Consider the following 17382-nt stretch of genomic DNA (forward strand, 5'->3'; position numbering starts at 1 on the left):
CTCAGGGTGTTTGGATGTGTCTATGGAGCTTCCATGACCTTTCCTTGTACAAGTTGTACTAGTTTCCCCAGTATTGTGTACTGTCTCACCCTTCATTTTGGTGAAGTCTTTTGATGAGCATAAGTGTTTAATTTTTAGAAGATTCCAGTTATCTAGCTTTTCTTCTGGTGTTTGTGTATTGTTAGTTATGGTTTCTATACTATTTGTGTCGTGTATTAGGGCCTCTAGTGTTGACCCTCTTATTTCTTCTATGATCTTTATAGTTTTGCGTTTTATATTTAGGTCTTTGATCCATTTTGAATTAGTTTTTGTATATGGTGTGAGGTATGAGTCCTGTTTCAGTTTTTTATAGACGGACATTCAGTTTTGCCAGCAATATTTGTTAAAAAGCCTGTATTTTCTGCATTTAATGGACTTTGGGGCTTTGTTGAAGATCAGGTGACTGTAGGTGGATGGATTTACATCTGTGTTCTCCATTCTGTTCATTGTACAAGCACCAGGCTGTTTTGACTACCGTAGCTGTATAGTAGGTTCTGAGGTCAGGTAGTGCAAGTCCTTCTACTTTATTCTTCTTTTTCAACAGTACTTTACTTATCCAAGGCCTCTTTCCTTTTCATATAAAGTTAATGATTAGTTTTTCCATCTTATTAAAGAATGCTGTTGGTATTTGGATTGGGATTGCATTGTATTTGTAGATTGCTTTGGGTAGAATTGACATTTTCACAATGTTGAGTCTGCCTATACATGACCATGGTATGTTTTTCCATTTATGTAGGTATCTTTTGGTTTCTTGCAGTAGTATTTTGTAGTTTTCTTTGTATAGGTCTTTTACGTCCCTGGTGAGATTTATCACTAAGTATTTTATTTTTTTAGGGGCTATTGGAAATGATATTGCCTTCCTGATTTTCTTTTTGTCCTTCTCTTTATTGGTATATAGGAATTCAACTGATTTTTGTATGCTTATCTTGTATCCTGCTACTCTGCTGAATCTTTCTATTAATTCCAGTAGTTTTCTTGTGGAGTCCTTTGGGTTCTCTAATATAGTATCATATCATCCACAAATAGGGATAATTTTACTTCTTCCTTATCATTTTGAATGCCCTTTATTTCTTTTTCTTGCCTTATTGCTGTAGCTAGAACTTCCAGCATAATGTTAAATAGGAGTGGTGATAAAGGGCATCCTTGTCTTGTTCCTGTTCTCAGGGGGAGTGTTTTCAGCCTCTCTCCATTAAGAATGACGTTGGCTGTTGGTTTTGTGTAGATGCTCTTTGTTATGTTGAGGAATTTCTCTTCTATACCTATTTTATTGAGAATTTTTATCAGGAATGGGTGTTGGACTTTATCAGATACCTTTTTGGCTTCGATTGAGATGATCACGTGATTCATTTATTTTATTTTACTTATGTGGTAGATTATATTGATTGTTTTTTTAATGTTCAACCATACTTGCATACCTGGTATGAATCCCACTTGGTCATGGTGTATTTTTTTTTATATGGTGCTGAATTCTATTGGTTAGAATTTTGTTCAGAATTTTTGCATCTATATTCATGAGAGATATTGGTTGGTAATTTTATTTTTTGTTGTGTCTTTGCCTGGTTTTGGTATCAGGGTTATGCTGGCTTCGTAGAATAAACTCAGAAGTATCCCTTCCTTTTCTGTGTTCTGAAGTAGTTTGAGTGGTACTGGTGCAAGCTCTTCTCTGAATGTTTGGTATAATTCTCCAGTGAAGCCATCTGGGCCAAGGCTTTCTTTTTGTTGGAAGTTTTTTTTTTTTTTTTTACCTTTTCAATCTCTTCTCTTGTTATGGGTCTATTCAGATTTTCGACCTCAGTTTGTGTTAGTGTAGGTAAGTACTGTGTTTCTAGAAATTTGTCCGTTTCCTCTAGGTTTTCAAATTTGTTAGAATATAGTTTTTCCTAGTACTCTGTTAGATCATTTTTATTTCAGTTTGGTCTGTTGTAATGTCCTTATTTTATTTCTTATTTGGGTTATTTGCATCGTCTCCTGTTCTTCTCTTGTCAATTTGGCCAATGGTTTGTCAGTTTTGTTAATCCTTTCAAAGAACCAACTTTTGGTTTTGTTGATTCTTTCTATTGTTTTTCTATTCTCTGTTTCATTTATTTCTGCTCTGATCTTTATTATTTCCTTTCTTTTGGTCGTTGTGAACTTCTTTTGTTGTTCTCTTTCTATTTGTTCTAGCTGTATAGCTAATGTTTTGACTTTGTCTCTTTCTTATTTTTTTGATATGTGCATCTATTGCTATAAATTGACCTTTGAGCACTGCCTTTGCTGTGTCCCAAAGTTTTAGGTATGATGTGTTTTTATTCTCATTTGATTCTAGGAATTTTTTTATTCCATCTTTGATTTATTCTATTACCCACAGTGGTTTTTTTTTTTTTTTTGGTACTTTAGATGAAAGATTACAGAACAAATTAACTTCTCATTAAATAGTCGGTACACATATTGTTTCATTGGTTAACAACCCGATGACATGTCAACACTCTCCCTTCTCGACCTTGCGTTTCCTATTACCAGCTTTCCTGTTCCCTCCTGCCTTCTAGTGCTTGTCCTGGGGCTTTTGTGTCCCTTTAGTCTCATTTTATTTTATGGGCCTGTCTAATTTTTGGATAAATGGTGAACCTCAGGAGTGACTTCATTACTGAGCTAAAAGTGTGTCCAGGGGCCATACTCTTGGGGTTTCTCCAGTCTCTGTCAGACCAGTAAATCTGGTCTTTTTTGTGAGTTAGAATTTTGTTCTACATTTTTTTCCAGTTCTGTCCAGGACCCTCTATTGTGATCCCTGTCAGAGCAGTCAGTGGTGGTAGCCAGGCACCATCTATTTGTACTGGACTCAGTCTGGTGGAGGCAGTGGTAGTTATGGTCCATCATACCCAATGGTTTTTAAGCAAGGTGCTATTTAGTTTCCATGTATTTGATTTTTTTCCTTGATCTTCCTGTTATTAATTTCTACTTTTATGCCTTTGTGATCAGAGAAAATGCTTTCTATTATCTCAATGTTTGGGATTTTGTTGAGGGTTGTTTTGTTACCTAAATGTAATCTATTATGGAGAATGTTCCATGTGTATTGGACAAGAATGTGTAGTTTGCTGTTCTTGGGTGAAGTGTTCTATATATGTCTACGAGATGAAGTTGGTAGATTGTGGCCTTTAGATCTTCTGCATCTTTGTTGAGTTTCTTTCTCAATGTTCTATCCTTTACTGAGTTTACTGTGTGTTGAAGTCTCCTACTGTTTTTGTGGGACTGTCAGTTTCTCTTTTCAGTGCTGTTAGAGTTTATTTTTGTATTTTGGAGCACTGTCATTGGGTGTGTAGATATTTATTATGGTTGTGTCCTCATGCAGGGTCATCCTGTTAATCATTATATAATGTCTTTCCTTATCTTTTATGGTGGATTTTGTTTTACAGTCATTGTATCTGAGATTAGTATTGCCAGTCCTGCTCTTTTTTTGTTGCTGTTTGCTTGATATATTGTTTCCTTCCTCTGATTTTTAATATATTTATGTCTTTATTTCTAAGGTGTGTTCTCTTGTAGACAGTATATTGATGGGTCCTGTTTTTTAATCCATCCTGTCACTCTGTGTCTCTTTATGGGTGCATTTAAGCCATTTACATTCAATGTAATTATTGATACGTGTGAGTTTATTGCTGTCATTTTGTAGTGCTCTTTTTGTGGTGCTGACATTTTCTTTATTCCTCTTACTCTTCTGTGCTGAATTCCTTTTGTGGATTTTTTTTCGTTTCTTTCACTTTTGTAGATTTTGTGTTTAGTGAGACTTTATGTTTTTCTTCTTTATTTTCATGAGTAGGTTTGCTAAGTTTCTTTATAGTTATTTTGAAATTTATCTCTACTTCCTAAGTTTAAACCAGTCTTTTATTACTTTATATTGCCTTGACTTCCTCTCCATTTGGAAGTTCTATACCTACACCACTTATTCTCTCTTTTATTGTTCTGACATTGTCGTAATTTACAGATTGACAACTCTGATTCCCTGTTGTAAATCTTTTAGTTTTGCTTTATCCTTGAGATAAAGGTTGGTATGTGGCTGATGCTGACTTGTGTCCTAGATTCAGGTTGTTGTCTGATGTTGTTGGTTTTCTAAATAAAGGGCTCCCTTTAGTAATTCTTGTAAGTTTGGTTTGGTTTTTACATATTCCCTTAATTTCTTTTTATCTGGAAATGCCCTAGTTTCACTATCATATTTGAGCAAGAGTTTTGAAGGATATATTATTTTTGGTTGGCAGTTTTTTTCTTTGAAGGTTTTATATATGTCATCTCATTGCCTTCTTGCCTGTATGGTTTCTGCTGAGTTATCAGAGCTTAGTCTTGTTTCCCCTTTGTATGTGACTTTTCGTTTTTCTTGAGCTGCTTTCAGGATTCTTTCTTTGTCTTTGGTTTTAGCAAGTGTGATTATGATATGTCTTGGTGATTTTCTTTTGGGGTCTATCCTATATGGGGTCCATTGAGTTTCCTGGCTGGTCAGCTTTTCATCTTTCATGATATTGGGGAAGTTTTCTGTCAGTAAATCTTTCTGTGTTTTCCATATTCTCCTTCTGTTCTCAAACTCCAATCACACACAGATTTTGCTTTTGATTGTATCCCACATCTTTTTCAAGGTTTCTTCATTTTTCTTCATTCTTTTCTCCAATTTTTCCTCAGACAAAGTGGATCCAAGGATTTGTCTTCAATTTCACTGATTTTGTCTTCCTCTGTTTCAAGTTTGCTCCTAAACCTTTCTATTGCACTGTCCATTTCTGAAATTTTGTTGTTTGTCTTATGAATTTCTAATTGCTGTTTTGGTTTGATTTCTAGTTGTTTACTTATTTTGACTTTTTGTTCCTGTATTATTTTCCTGAATTATTCCATTGCTTTGTCTGTGTTTTCCCTGATTTTGTCTATATTTTCCATGACTGTGTCTATTTTTTCCCTATTTTTGTCTGTGTTTTCCTTCTTCTCTTGGAGAACCCTGAATATTAGTGTTTTGAATTCCCTATCAGGTAGTTCCAGTGCCTTTTCTTCTACCCAAAGTTCATCTGGTGTTTTATTTTGGTTGCTCTCTGGAGCCATCCTGTCTTGTTTTTTAAATGTGTTTTGGTATTGTCTCTGTCTCCAGGACATTCAGAAATTATTTTCTTCATTTATTGATTGTAGATTTGTTTGTTTCATTTTGCTTTTTTGTTTTGTTTGTTTATGTCTGGGCAAGTAGGCTTGGTGTATTTTGTTGCTTGCTCTCCTGTGGGAACAATACTTCTCACCACATTGTCCAGGTGGGTAGGACCAGTTATGGTGCAGTGGACATGAAGGGGTGAGGATGGGTAGTTTGCAGCATCAACTGGGGCCTACAAGATGGGGCCGTGGGGCAGTGCAGGATGGGGTCCAGGGGACCACATCGGTGCTGCTCGGGGGGGGGGGGGTGTGGCACTCAGCAGACAGTGCAGATAGGCAAGAGGGAAGTGAGAGAATGTGATGTGTGGGGCTGTGTGGGTGAGTGAAAGCAAAGAGCAAAAATTAAAACGTAAAGAAAAAATGGAGGAAAAAATAAAAAGAAAAAAGTAAATAAAATGGTGGCACAGTAGGATTCAGCAAATGTGGACAGGGCAGACCTGGTGAGGCTGTGTGCCAGTGGCTCCCTAGCTGAGCGGCATGACTCATCCTGTCTAGAAGGGGCATGGGTGGTGCACAAGACTAAGTGACAAGAGAAAGTAAAGGAAAGAGGGGAAAGAGACAGGAGAAACCAACAAAGCAACAAACAAAAAATATATGGTGGTGGGGAAGCTGGCTGTTGGTTGCAGGGTGGAATGGGGGTGGCAGCCAACTGATGTCTTTCTCTCCAGGTGGCATGGCATGGCCTGTCAGGAAGGGGTGAAGGCAGCACAGGGTCTAGGTGGGAGGGAGAAGGAAAAGGGAGAAAGGGAAAGATAAAGAAAAATGAAAAATATGGTGCTGAGGGACTTGGCTTGTGGGGGCAGCACAGACCCAGGGATACCATGCGCCAGAGGTTCTCAAGCCCAGTGGTACAGCACAACCCACCAAAAAGGGGGGGCAGCACACAGGGCTAGGTGTGTGGGAGAAAGGAAAGGAAGAAAGGGAGAGAGAGAGAAGAAACAACAGCAACAAAAAAGAAAAATAAATAAATAAAATGGGTGTGAGGGAGCCAGTCTGTGAGGGTGGCACAGACCCTAGGAGGCCGCACACAGTGACTCTCCAGCCAACTTGTGCAGCACAGCCCCTCCAGAAGAGGTGGGGGCAGTGCACAGGGCTAGGTGGAAAAGAAGGAAGAGAAAGAGAGAAGCAATATAAAAAGCCCAAAACTAACAAACAAACAAACAAAAATAGCACTGAAAGGGCCAGTCGGTGTTGGGGGGTGGTGACAGTGAGATGATGTCTCTCCAGCTGAGCAATCATGGCCTGTTGGAAAGTGGCAGAAGCCTCATACAGGGAAGAAGGGGGGTAGGTGGGAAAGCAAGTATCCCTGGTTATCAGGTATTTTGTCTCCTGTTGGGAGCTCTGTGAATTTGCCTTCCCATACTCCCTCTCCACAGTCCTTGGTGGCTGAGGTCCAAGATGATGAATCTGGACAGTAGTGAGCCGGTGTCTTTCTGGCCAAGTGACCATGGCCCATTGGAAAGTGGCAGAGGCTTCATACAAGGAAGAAGGTGGAGGGTAGGAAAGCGTGTATCCCTGGTTACCAGGTGCTCTGTCTCCTGTTGGGAGCTCCGTGACGTTGCCTTCCTGTACTCCTTGTCCGAGTTCCTTGGTGGCTGTAGTCCAAGACGGTGAATCTGTGCCTCGTTAGCTGGTAGGGGACCTCCAGCTAACGTTAGCTCTCCTTGTTCTCTGTTCTCTGTCAGTTTCTTATTCCATTCGGTGCTTGATAGAGTTCTTTATTCCTTCATTTGATGCTTAGCATTTCAGGGTTGATGTTTGTATTTGTTTTACTTAGTTTTTCAAGTCTTTGCTGCAGAGGGATGGCATGGTGCTTCTGTGTATAGCGCCATGTTGGCTTCACCTGTCAAAATTATTTATTCATCTTTTTCTGTGTATTTTATGTGTTGTCCGTCCTGCCCAGGAAGGTCTTTCCCATTCCAACAGTAAAAATTAATTAACTATGTGTTAATTATGTGTTGGTCTATCTGAAAATATTTTGTTATAAAAAGAGAGATAAGGTTCTAGCTTCATTTCTTTCCCAAAAAGCTAGCCCACTGTCCCTACTCTACCACTGATTTGAAATGTGACCTTTATCATAAACTAAATTTCCAAAAATATTTGAGAATATTCCCAGGCTTTTTAGTCAGTTCCAATAGATTATCTATTTCTTCTCCAGTTCTAAACTATTTCATCTATTTCAGTTATTGTTATTTGGTATCTAGCAGAGATAGTTCTAATTCTTTTCTTTTTTTGACATCCCCTGAATATTTTCACATGTCTACATTTCCTTAGGAAATTCATTGTGGTGATTTAGTTAGTTAGCCTCCAAAGATGCATGCTGCCCTTCCACAGTGTTGGGGAGGAAGCTGCTACCCAGTCTGAGACAACATTTCCCAGCCCCCCTTGCATCTAAGATGTGGTCATGTGACTACTTCTCACCAATGGGTCACTTTTGGGCTGATGTGGCTTAGAAGTGGGTCTGCTTCTCTACCTTTTCTGTTCTCCTTCTCTGGCCACCCAAGGTATAAAAATGATGATAAGAACCTGGTTTCTGAATCATTGCATGGATGACTACCTGTTGAACACGTAAGTCTTCTTTTATGACCATCAGCAGAATTTAAAAAATATATTTTGGACCATCCAAAGATAGTGACAATTAATACATTGATGACTATATTTCAGACATCTGTCTGTGAAGAACATCACATATTGTATATGTATTCAATTTTACATAGATGAAATCATACAGACATGCTATTTCATAAACTGCATGTTCATGCCAAAATTTTTTCTCCAACAGTACATAGAGATCTATACCAGGGGGTGGCAATTTTTTCTTAAAGTGTTAGATAGTAAATATTTTAATCTTTGTGGGCCAAGAGGCAAAATTTAGGATATTGTGTAAGTACTTAATAACCTCTGAAAAATGTAAAAATGATTCTTAGCTTACAATCCATAAAAAAACAGACAATTAGCAAGATCTGGCCCATAGGTCGTAGTTTGCCAACTCCTAATTCACATTATCATTTTTAAAGCTAATTACTTAAGGAGTCCTCTATTAATGTACACTTATGTTATTTCCGTATTAATTTGCTATTATAAACAATATGGCAATGAACATCGTTGTGTGTAAATCTTTTCATGCTTATCCTTTACCCCTCCAGGATAAATTCCTACAGATAAAATTGTTGTGTCAAAGCGTATGGTATTTTACATATTATCAAACTATGTATTTATATTTTCATCAAGTATACACAAAAGAGCCGGTTTCAGTACATCCTTATTGACACTATTACCAATCTCTTTAAGCTGCCAGTCTAATAAGTGAAAAAATGACACCTCACTGATGTTCTGACACTCATTTTTTTGTTTAGTTACTATGAATACCTTTCCACATGTTTATTGTACTTAAATGAATTCCCTGTTTGTGTCTTTTACCTATTTTTCTGTGTGATTTTTTCACATTGATTTTTAAGTGCTCTTCACATAATTTAAAAATAAGCAACAACAGTTCTCTCAATGCTCTATAGGGTTTTAAGTGGCTGAGACCTTTCAGATGTGGATTGCCTGGCCTTTCTTCTGAGGCATCTCTGAATGGATTTCAGCCACCAACCTTTCAGTTAGCAGCCGAGCTCTTAACCACTGCACCACCCAGGTGGCCTATTTGCATAATAAGGATAAAAAACCAGTTGCTGTAGAGTTGACTCTGACTCACGGCAACCCTAGCCAACTTTATTTGTTTTTTGAAAGAGGCTAGCCAGCTTCCTAACACCATTTAGATATCTTTCACCCATGGTTTTGAACCCCAATATAAATTTCTATGCAATACATTTGGGTCTTACAAGACCTTAAAAAAAAAAAAAAAAAAAAAAAAAAACCAGAAAAGCAACAACAACAAAAAACCACTACCACCTATCAAGGAACTGAGTGTCTTGATTTTAGCACATTATTCACTCCTAGACTTAAATTAAGAATTCCCTGGAAAACAAGGTATACCTTATCTTTACCTGGAAGCTATTTCACCTGATAGCAATTTATATACCAAAGATAAATTTCTTCTTATTCAGGTTGATAGGATTGTTTGTATTTCCCCTGAGCAGAAAGATACAAATATGTAGAGCTGAGAAATATAGCTATACTAACACTGCATATTTTTATTCTATTTGTATGTATGTATAACCATGTTTATGGAAATAAAGTAGTTTGCACAGTGAGTTGTCCAACCTAAAGAGTTTAAAAAAAAAAAGATTGTAAGATGACATTTCACCAAGTTTAAAGAAATAAGGCACCAGCTTTGGACGTAGACTTGGGGCTAGATTCTAGTTCCACCATTCCTAACTGTGTGACCCCGGGTATGGCCCCTTCCCTCACTGGGCCTCAACGTCCGCATCTGTAAATTGGGGATAATAATAATAATAATACCTTATACTGTTGTGTTGCGAGGACTAAATGAAATAGCAGAGCTGAACTCTGCTGTGCCTGGGGTTAGCCATTGACATCCCAGGGCCCCTAGACCTGTGGTCTTAATTTAAACCCCCTCCTCATCTCACATTGACTCCTCCAACTAGGTTTCAACTGCTGTTTCTTATTTAACCAGCCATCTCCTGACTACACAGCACACTTACAGAAGCCCTTGACTGCCTGTTTTGTTCCTGTCTACCCTTTCCCCATTGCTCCTATTGCCTGAGTCTTGCTTCCATGACAGCTCAGTGTCACTTGACCATGAGCTGGGCAAGTCCTGGCTCACCCACATGTGAGACCTTGTAGCTCCAACCAGACGTGGTCATGCCCTTGAACCTCTCCATTGAGCTGTTGGCTGGGACCCCACTTGGCCATGCCACCTTTCCCTTCCCATTGCCCTGTGGTGCTGAATTCCCAGGGGGCCTCATGGATAAGTATGACACTTAATTCTCACTGGGGCATTTGTGTTCCCAAAGAGGATGATGAGTAATGCAAAGGACTTCGCATCCTGTCGGAATTCCTGGCATTGTGCCAAGGGGGTACAGCCTTCTTCTGGCCCAGGGTCAAGTCACCCATGCCAGCCATAAACTCTACGGCAGTTTATCCGAATGTGGCTTTTGCCTTCACATTATTCCTTATGTAACAGTTATTTATGTGCCTTACACATCTCCCTGATTTGACTGTAAAGTTCATGAGGTTATCCCTTACTCATCTCTCTGTTCTGGAGAGCATAGGTGTGCCATAGGATGATGAAGGTGTTGCCCTGTCCCTCACCCATGAGCAATTGTCTGTGGTCCTGAAATCCTAAGGAAATGTTTCCTTACCCTAGTGTGTCTTGGCCAATGTTTCCTAGGAATTCTGAATTCTGAAAAACAAGTGATATCTCTGGAAGAAAAGAGAAAAAAATAATCAGCCATTGACAACCCTATGGAGCACAGTCCTACTCTGATACACAGTTCTACTCTGATAAACACGGGGTTGCCATGAATTGAAGTCGACTCAATGGCAAATGGTGGGGTTTTTATTTTGGGAATGGTTAAGAAAACAGACTGTTCAAAGGTGTGTTGTTGAGGGAAACTATGGAATGTTCAGCACAACACTGAAAAATAGACATTTAACGTGGAATAGATATTCTCTATTTAGTTCAACTGTTTCCGTAATTATGACCATTCAAGTGGTTCCCAGTTTTTTCCCTCATTATAGACAATGATGAAATCAGTAGTTCTGTACACAGAATTTTACCTACTGTAGCTTTTATTTCTATAGAATAAATTTACAAACATGAGGCTTGCTGGATCCAAGGGCATGTGTATTTAAATATTTAATAAAAATTGCAAGATTTTGTTTTAAAATTTTGCAGCAATTCACACACCAGCAATGTATGAATTTCTTTTTCCTCATTTGTCAGTACTGGATGCCAATCACTTTAAAAGATGTCTGCCAATTTAATGGCCAAAGTGGCATTTCTGTTGCTTTCATTTGAGAATTTTCTGGATTTTTGTAAGATTAAATGCCTTTTCATGTTTGTTGACCACTGAATTTCCTTCTTCTGTAAAGTTATTTAATTAGTATGATAGAGAAAACGGTGGTCCCAGAAGAAGACATGCAAATGTTCGGAGTATTCATGTAAAGAACGTTCATAGTGCCAAGCTCGTAGTAGATCCTCAGTGAATGGTAGCTATCATTATCACCATTTTTTTTTAAATTGTGGCAAAAATATACACACCAAAACATTCTCCAATTCAACAATTACTACATGTAAAATTCAGTGACATTGATTACATTCTTCTTATTGTTAAACCCTTATCACTATCCTTTCACAAGTTGTTCTACCACCATTAACATAAAGTCAATGTCCCCCAAACAAAAGCTCCCTTTTCCCCCTCCATCCCACTCCTGGTAACCACTAATAAGCTTTGGTCTCTATACATTTGTCTGTTTCATATAAGTGAAATCGTGCAGTATTTGTCCGTTGGCGATTGACTTATTTCACTCAACAGAATGTTTTCAAGGTTCAGCCATGTTGTGGCATGCATCAGGATTTCATTTCTCTTCATGGATGAGTAATATTCCATTGTGTGGATATACCATGTTTGGTTTATTCATATCACCACCATTTTTGTTGTTGTTCAAAATATGCAGATGACGAGGAGATGAAACCTTATTGATCAGGTTTACAGGATTGTTTTCTCAGTTTAATGACTTTTTGGATGTAAAGAGTTCTGAACTAGCCAATGTGTCTGGTTACTACTGACTTGAAAGACTTTGAACTTGACACTGCAGGGGACAAAAGAGCATGCTGGTGGTTTCTGTGAGAAAGGAAGTTACTCAGGTTCAAATTGAACCTGCAGTTTGAGCAAACAAAAGGTGAAATCTGGACTCATTTCTAACTGCTAAGTTGCCCTGAGCTCCAAGTGATCATACACTGAAGAAAACTGCAGTTATTTAGGTTGGAAAAAGCCACTGTTTCACAAGAGACCTGGTTGCATAGTGGTTAAAGAGGTTGGCTGATAACCAAAAGGTTGGCAGTTCAAATTCTTGGAAACCCTGTGGGGCAGTGCTACACTGTCCTAAAGGGTTGATCTACTCACTGTGGGTTTGGTTTTTCAGTTTCAGAAGAAAGTGGGCGGTCCCACTTTAAGGTTCTGTGATTGTCCACAGAGTACAGATCTCAGGATCTGCCTGAATTATCAAGCATCTGCATTATAAATGGTGGCCACTTTCAAGAAGAAATTATTAAACAGAAAGCTTCATGTCTCAGGAATTCTAGGGATGAGGGTGTCAGCTAGAGATGTTCTCTGCAGCAAGTGATACAAAACTCAATTACCAGTGCCAGAAACAGAAGGGCATATATTGTTTATTTCAGAGGCTCCCAAACTTTCTTGGTTTATGGCACTGCTACGCCAGAAGGAATACCTAACAATTCTGTTATCAAGTAGTTAGTTTAAAAAGGTCCCTGGATTGCGCAAACGGCTTGCTCGCTCTCGGCTAATTGGAAGGTTGCTGGTGTAAGATTACAGCCATTGAAAACCCTGTGGAGTGCAGTTCTATTCTGAACTCCATGGGGTTGCTATGAGTTGGAATTGACTTGATGGTAACGAGTTATGGGTTAGGTCCAAAAAACTTTGTAAGTATTTATTTCCTAACAACTTAGTGTCCATTTGAGAAAAAAAATAAATTGAAAGGAAAAATATTTTATTTATATTTCATTTCATTCTTAAATAGCTACAATGCAAAACTCAATCAAAAGAAAAGTATTGTCATTTCATTTTTAAACAACTACATTTACTCACCAATGGGACGTTGGTAATTTAGGGCACTGACTATTTCTCAAACCTTGGAATCGGGTCTAACACGATCACCCTCATTTCCTTTCCCACGTTGATTTTCATGTGGTACTTGCTTTTTATCATAGCAACTGCCGTGAAATCAGCTTTGCAAAGATACACCGTCATTGAAAGGAATGCAGGGATATCTAACATGAAAACTGTGAACTGGTTCGTGCAGTGGCTGACAGATACTGAGCATCACTGTGTTTCCCTCGAAAGTTTAACATGTCCTCCAGCCCCTCTGTGAATTCACTGTGCTTCCTGAAGTGCCATGGCATACAATGTGAGAACCATAGGTTTATTATTTAACAAGAACTCTGGAGTAGGTGGTCTTGGGGTTGTTCTGTTGGTCTGGTGAGGTCATCAAGGATCCCTCTTCTGGCAAGTTGCACCTCATGGTCTCAGATGGCTGCATCACATTCTTGCACAACACTGCAGCCATCAATGCAAGAAAGGGCAGGTGGTATCCTAGTGTAAAATGTGATGTGCTTTTACACTCCTGGTCCTCGTGGTGGATGGCAGACACGTGCTTACAGATGCAGAGACTTTTGAACTGTTGCCATTCAGACAGGGATAAAAACTAGAGGCCTTGGTCATTTCAGCCATACCTAGGGTTGGATGACTGGGAAGTTTGTCAGCTAAACAATTTCTTAAGAAGGTACTACCTCCCTAGCTCATACATTTTTCTATTTAATGGTCCAGTGGTTTTGGTAGAATGGTACAAAGCTTACGGAGATATATTTTAAAACAAACAAAACAAAAACACCATTGCTGTTGAGTCGATTCTGATTCATGTCAACCTCTTGTGTTATAGAGTAGAACTGCTCTGTAGGGTTTTCTTGGCTGTAAACTTTAGAGAAGCAGATCACCAGGTCTTTCTTCTGTGGTACCGCTGGGTGGGTTCCAACCACCAACCTTTAGGTTAGCAACTGATTACAAAACTACTTGAGCTATTCAGGGACCTATATGGAGATATCATGCCACGTGAAAAACCTAGTGCAGTGGAAATGTTTTTTTCACCTGAATGACTTTCAGATTTTCTCTGGAGAGACACTGGTTTCAGACATACTGAATCCTATCCAGGCTCTAGCGAGGGAAAAGAGTGTCTAGGAGGACTGACATCTAATTGGCATAAGGGTCAGGGAGGACACGATACCTGAATTGACATTTGAATGAGGAGAAGCTGACCAAGAGGGCATATGAGGACTCCAAATAGAAGGAACAGGATAGTCAGGGAGGGGTGAGGACGTGCGGCTCATCCGGTAAATTGTTTATAGAGTTCACTTGGCAAGAGATGAGTCAGAGGCTAGGAATCAAGGCCTGTGTGATCAGCTAAGGGATCTTGGCTTTGCTCTGAAAGCCATGAGAGGTCTCTGAGAATTTCAAGTCCAGGGAAGGATGCGATTAGTTTGACAGAATGGGGTGCAACAACAACAACATCACATAGCAGGAATTGCACAGCGTCCACATAATGCCTTTCTTTTTCCTCCTGGGCACACAGCTAGACTGCATTTCCATGACTTTTTTGCAGTCCCGTGAAGCCAAGTGATTGAGTTCTAGCTAATCAAATATGGATGAAAGTGATATTTGCCATTTCTAGGCCTAGCCCTTAAAAATCTCCTGCACATTCCTCTACATTCTTTCTTCCCCCATTTGATGGCTGATGGAGAAGATCTGAGTACCTAGATGGTGGGGCTACAAGATAGAAGGAGACTGGATCCCTGAATTACCATTTGGTGACGAGCCCTCTTTGAACTATTATGTGAGCGAGGAATCAATTTTTATTATGTTAAGTCACTGAAATGTTGGGATTGTTTGTTACAGATCTTAGTCTTCTCTGACAAATACAAAGCATAATAAGCCAAAAAAAAAAAAAAAAAGAACAAACAAAAGAAACCCAAACTCATTACCATCAAGTCTTGATTCTGACCCATGGTGACCCCATGTATTACAGAGTAGAACTGTACTCCGTAGAGTTTTCAGTAGCTGTGATCTTTTGGAAGCAGATTGCCAGAGCTTTGTTCTGAGGCACCTCTGGATAGATTTGAACTGTCAGCCTTTCAGTTAGTAGCCAAGGGATTCACAGAGCATAATAAACCAAAACAAAACCCCAAAGCATTGCTGTCGAGTTGATTCGGACTCATAGTGACCCTATAGGACAGAGTAGAACTGCCCCCATAGGGTTTCCAAGGAGTGGCTGGTGGATTTGAACTACTGACTTTTTGGATAGCAGCTGAGCTCTTAACCATTGCACCACATAGAGCATAATAGTTACCATTTATTAGGCACTTGCTCTGAATTGGGCACTGTGCTAAGTGCATTGTCTTATTTAATCTCCACAACAATACTATGGGATAGGTACAACTGCTAGTCCGTTTGTATAGACAGGGCAACTGAGGCTGAGGGGGAAGGCAGTGGGTGAAGTCTGATTCCCACACCTGGACTCAAGTGTCAAACTGTGCCCTGCTGGCTCCCAGCACTACAGAAACGGGTTAAAATAGGGTGAGGCAAGAAGACCAGGTGGGGAGTTATAGTAATACCAGCAGAGAGTTCCTGCCTGTGAGATGGGGAAAATACAAGTTATTGTAACGATTAATTGAAAGAATGTGTGTGAGGTGTCCTGTGCAGGGCCTAGCACTCAGCAGGTGTATAATAAATGTTAGTTTGCTTTCTTCAAGAGACAAATCAAGAACCAATGAAAGCTTGAACAAAGACAGGAGAGAAATATTTAGGAAGCAGCGCTGTCAGGACCTTGAGTGGTGAAAACATCTTGCTCTTGGCTACTAACCGAAAGGTTGAACCTACCCAGTGGTGCTATGAAAGAAAGGCTTGGTGATCTACTTCTGTAAGATTAAACCCCCAAAAATTCTTTGCTGTCAAGTCGATTCTGACTCATAGTGACCCTATAGGACAGAGTACAGCTATGCTCTATAGGGTTTTCAATGACTGTAATCTTTACAGAAGCAGACTGCTACACCTTTCTCTTGCAGAGCAGCTGGTGGGTTTGAACCGCCGACCTTTTGGTTAGCAACCAAGAGCTTAACCACTGCACCACCAAGGTTCCTTTCTGTAAGATTACAGACATTGAAAACCTGTGGAGCATAGTTCTACTCTGAAACACGGGGTTGCCATGAGTTGAAGTCAACTCGATGGCAACTGTTTTTTTGGTTAGCACTGATAGGACTTGGGCAAAGAATGAGGGAGATGGGGAAATTGGGGGTTGGACAACCATCTTATGCTGCCATGTACAGGGACACAGGAAGCAACATCTTACACAACGTCCTGTGGGAAATGGTGGAGGGAGAGAACAGATCTAAAAATAATCAGTAAAAGAGCAAACCCCAAGCTTTCCCAGACTGCCTGTGATCAAAGCATGGACAAATTGTACAACTCTTGTCCAGATGTATCCACTTCTTTCCTAAAGCAGTTACTTTTTATTTAACATGACCTTGGATGAGTTCTTTAACTTCTTTCTGCCTCATTTTTATCATCCAAAGATGGGGATCATAAATAGTAGGATTTATTTCACAGGGTTGTTTTGACTCTATGCAGAGTGCTTGGCACAGCGTCAGACATGTGGTCAGTAGTCAATAAATGATAAAAATTATCACTGGAATTCTCTTATCTCTACATTATTTCTCTATTTACCTCTATGCATATAAACACTCAGATAATAGTTGTGAGCGCAGAGCAGAATCCTTGCTTGTCTTGTTGCTGCTACATCTCTAGCCAGCTCTTAGAACGGTGATGCCTCACAGTAAGTATTTAAATATTTGTTGAATGGGTGAATAAGGAAACCCATCTTTCCTTTTTTCCTCCCTCTCTCCCTCCTTCCTTTCTTCTATCCATCCATCCATCTCAGAAAGACTTAGAAAGGAGTGTAGTGACTTAGCCCACAATTTTACAGTCACAAAAGCTGTGTGACCCTGAGAAACTTAACCTTCATTAAATTCCACTTTCTCATCTATGAAACGGCTATCATAATAGTACCTATCTCATAGCGTTGTTGTGAGATTTAAATGAGATAATACATATAAGATATTTAGCCCAGTGCCTGGAACACAGAAAGTGCTCAATAAATATGAGTTACACGTAAATGTATATTTTTAATTAGCAGATACTGGTATTGTACTTAGCATTTGTGTGGCACTGTCATAAGCCCTTTACATAGACTAACTCATTTAAACCTCACAACAACTCTGTGACATTGGTACTATCACTATAATACCCATTTCACAGATGATAAAACTAAGGTACAGAGAGGTTAAGTAACATGCTCAAAGTTACATTGTCAGTTCATAACAGACGTGGGATTTAAACCCAGGCAGCCTGTTTCCAAAGTCCATGGGCTTTACCCCTGTGCCGTGCTGCTGTTCGCTAGCCCCTGCTGCCCTTCACCTACAGTGAACTGGTCGTCTGTCTA

This window comes from Trichechus manatus, unplaced genomic scaffold (genome assembly GCF_000243295.1).
Source record: "Trichechus manatus latirostris isolate Lorelei unplaced genomic scaffold, TriManLat1.0 scaffold00024, whole genome shotgun sequence".
Lineage (NCBI taxonomy): Eukaryota > Metazoa > Chordata > Mammalia > Sirenia > Trichechidae > Trichechus > Trichechus manatus.